This window comes from Colobus angolensis, unplaced genomic scaffold (genome assembly GCF_000951035.1).
Source record: "Colobus angolensis palliatus isolate OR3802 unplaced genomic scaffold, Cang.pa_1.0 Scaffold65, whole genome shotgun sequence".
Classification (NCBI taxonomy): Eukaryota; Metazoa; Chordata; class Mammalia; order Primates; family Cercopithecidae; genus Colobus; species Colobus angolensis.
In genome coordinates, this window is record NW_012120154.1 from 3,886,425 (window position 1) to 3,890,083 (window position 3,659).

General features: G+C 51.7%; 1 protein-coding gene across 1 annotated transcript in view; it reads right to left on the reverse strand.

Moving 5' to 3' along the window:
- TRIOBP (TRIO and F-actin binding protein) overlaps window positions 1–3,659 on the reverse strand; it is a 98,707-nt gene that overhangs the window by 83,922 nt on the left and 11,126 nt on the right. The window lies entirely within an intron of this gene.

The following is a 3,659-nucleotide window of genomic DNA, read 5'->3' on the forward strand; positions in this document are numbered from 1 at the left end:
AAGTGCTGGGATTACAGGCTTGAGCCACCGCGCCCGGCCGTTTTTTGTATTTTTTAGTAGAGACGGGGTTTCACCGGGTTAGCCAGGATGGTCTCAATCTCCTGACCTCATGATCCACCCATCTCGGCCTCCCAAAGTGCTGGGATTACAGGTTGAGCCACCGCGCCCGGCCTTAATTTTTTTGTTTTGTAGAGATGGGATCTCACTTTGTTACCTAGGCTGATCTTGAACTCCTGGTTTCAAGCACATCCTTCAGCCTCAGCCTCCTAAAGTGCTGTGATCACAGGCAGGAGCCATTGTGCCCGGCCTCCTCTCTTACCTTGAAACCGTCTCTGGTCTTGGCTACTGGGGAGGAGGGGCACATTGTGGGGTTTGCCTCCAAGCCTCTGGCCTTCCTGGCTGTCTTTGCTGATTCCCTGGCCTCCACCCAGGCCTATTCTCATCTCATTCCACACTTTCCTCCGCAGACGATAGCCTCATCCATGAGCAAGACTTTGGTCAGTGACAGATCCTGAAGACTCGCAGGCCTCCATCTCCTGTGGTGGTCTGGCCCTGAGCTCCAGCTCCCACAATTCACTAACCTCCCCCTCATCTCCACTGTGTCCTGCCGGCACCCCACACCATGCCCCAGACAACTCCAAACAGACCTCCCAACCCAAGTACCCTGCCTGGAGAAATAACAGGAGTCAGCCATGGGTTTCTCCCCTCCCTCACCCCCAAATCCTGTAGATGTGCCTGTTCAATTAGTTTGGAAATGTGTCAATTTGCCTCCATCTCAAAGCCCTGATCATCTCTGGCACCGATGAGTACGTGCACCTTTTCTTGGCAGGTCATCTGATTCACTCTCATCACCCTGCACACTCCATTCTCTCTGCCCAGCAATCAGAGTGACTGTGAAAAAAGCAAATCAGGGCCAGGCACGGTGGCTCACGCCTGTAATTCCAGCACTTTGGGAGACTGAGATGGGCGGATCACGAGGTCAGGAGATTGAGACCATCCTGGCTAACACGGTGAAACCCTGTCTCTACTAAAAATACAAAAAATTAGCTGGGTGTGGCGTGGTAGCAGGTGCCTGTAGTCACAGCTACTCGGGAGGCTGAGACAGGAAAATCACGTGAACCCGGGAGGCGGAGCTTGCAGTGAGCCGAGATCGCGCCACTGTGCTCCAGCCTGGGCAACAGAGCGTGACTCTGTCTCAAAAAAAAAAAGAAAAAAGCAAATCAGAACATGTCACTCCTTTATTGGTGGCTCACACCTGTAATCTCAGCACTTTGGGAGGCCAAGGAGGGTGGATTGCTTGAGGCCAGGATTTCAAGACCAGCTTGAGTAGCACGGTGAAGCTCCATCTCTACTAAAAATACAAAAATTAACTGGGCTTGGTGGCGCATGCCTGTAGTCTCAGCTACTTGGGAGGCAGAGGCAGGAGAATCGCTTGAACCTGGGAGACAGAGGTTGCAGTGAGCCGAGATTATGCCTCTGCACTCGAGCCTGGGCGACAGAGTGAGACTCCATCTCAAAAAAAAAAAAAACCAAACCAAGGCCGGGCGCGGTGGCTCAAGCCTGTAATCCCAGCACTTTGGGAGGCCGAGACGGGCGGATCACGAGGTCAGGAGATCGAGACCATCCTGGCTAACACGGTGAAACCCCGTCTCTACTAAAAAAAAATACAAAAAAAACTAGCCGGGCGAGGCGGCGGGCGCCTATAGTCCCAGCTACTCGGGAGGCTGAGGCAGGAGAATGGCATAAACCCGGGAGGCGGAGCTTGCAGTGAGCTGAGATCTGGCCACTGCACTCCAGCCCGGGCCACAGAGCAAGACTCTGTCTCAAAAAAACCAAACCGAAACAAAACTCAGAATCCTAAGTCCTCAACATGTCCGCAAAGCCGCACAAGGCCAGTGAGACCAGGCCCCCCCCATTCTCCATCCTTGTCCTATAGCTCCTCTGTGCCCCCTCTTGCTGTCCTCTCCAGCCCAACATGCAGCCTCCTTTCTGCCTCAGGGCCTTTGCATATTCTTTGTTTGTTTGTTTTGTTTTGAGAGGATTCTCCCTCTGTCGCCCAGGCTGGAATACAGTAGTATAATCTTGGCTCACTGCAACCTCCGCCTCCTGGGTTCAAGAGATTCTCCTGCCTCAGCCTCCCGAGTACCTGGGAATACAGGCACCTGCCACCACACCTGGCTAATTTGTGTATTTTTAATAGAGATGGGTTTTCACCATGTTGGCTAGGGTGGTCTTGAACTCCTGACCTCAGGTGCCCACCCATCTTGGTCTCCCAAAGTGCTGAGATTACAGGCATGAACCACTGCACCCAGCCTATTTGTTTGTTTTATTTTTGAGACAGGGTCTCACTCTGTTGCCCAGGCTGGAGTGCATTGGCACGCTCACAGCTCACTGCAACCTTGAACCCCTGGGCTCCAGTGATACTCCCACATCAGCCTTCTGACTAGCTGGGACTACAGGTGTGCACCATCCTGCCTGGCTAATTTTTTTCTTTTTTTTTTTTGGTAGAAATGGGGTCTCACTATGCTGCCCAGGCTGGTCTCAAACTCCTGAGTTCAAGTGATCCTCCTGCCTCAGCCTCCCAAAGTGCTGGCATTACAGGTGTGAGCTGCCGTGTCAGGCTGGCCTTTGCACATTCTACTCCCTTCCTCTCCTCTTCCTGCAATTTCACTGACTAATGCTAACGCCTGCACAGCCTTTACCAAGCAGCTGAAATGTCATTTTTTTGGAGACACTTTCCCCAATGCCCTATCCTTTACCTTCATGCCACTTACTCTTCCTTTATACATTTATCACAACCAAGATTAAATAATAATGTGCATTACTTTCTTACTGTCCATTTCTCTTGCTAGACTACAAGCCCTATGAAGTCAAGCCAGGGATATGTCCCCCTCTCCTCATCTCCTCCTCCTTCTCCCTCTCCCCTCCCCTCTCCCCCTCCCCCTCCCTGTTTTCTTTTCTGTTCTGTTCTGCTCTGCTCTGCTCTGTTCTGAGACATAGTCTAACTCTGTCACCTAGGCTGAAATACAGTAATGCAATCACGGCTCACTGCAGCCTCCACCTCCCAATCTCAGGTGATCCTCCCACCTCAGCCTCCCAAGTAACTGAGACTGTAGCTGCATGCCACTATGCCCAGCTAATTTTTTAAGTTTTTTGTAGAGGTGGGGTTTTGCCATGTTGCCAGGCTGGTCTCAAACTCCAAGTGATCCGTCCACCTTGGCCTCCCAAAGTGCTGGGATTACAGGAGTGAGCCACTGCTCCCGGCTGTGCCTTTCTGATTTATCATGATTTCCCCAACATCTAGCATAATTCCTGGCACATTTTAAGCACCTATTTTAGTATATATGAATTCGTGAGCTGACCCAAGGTCTCAGGTGGGAAATGGTGGGATTGAGACTAGAACTCAGACCAGCCGGAATCCAGAGCTCTCCTGTTTCATGCTTGCCATCTTCCCAACTACTGGGAGAAGGTCATTTGCATGAAAGATGGACTCCCAGGCATCTGTTCCCTGAACCTGAACTTGCAGGTGAGCACAGGAAAGCCATTATTAGAGGTATCAAGACCAGTAGAAGCCAGGCGTGGTGGCTCACTCCTGTAATCCCAGCACTTTGGGAGGCTGAGGCGGGTGGATCACCTGAGGTCAGGAGTTCGAGAACAGC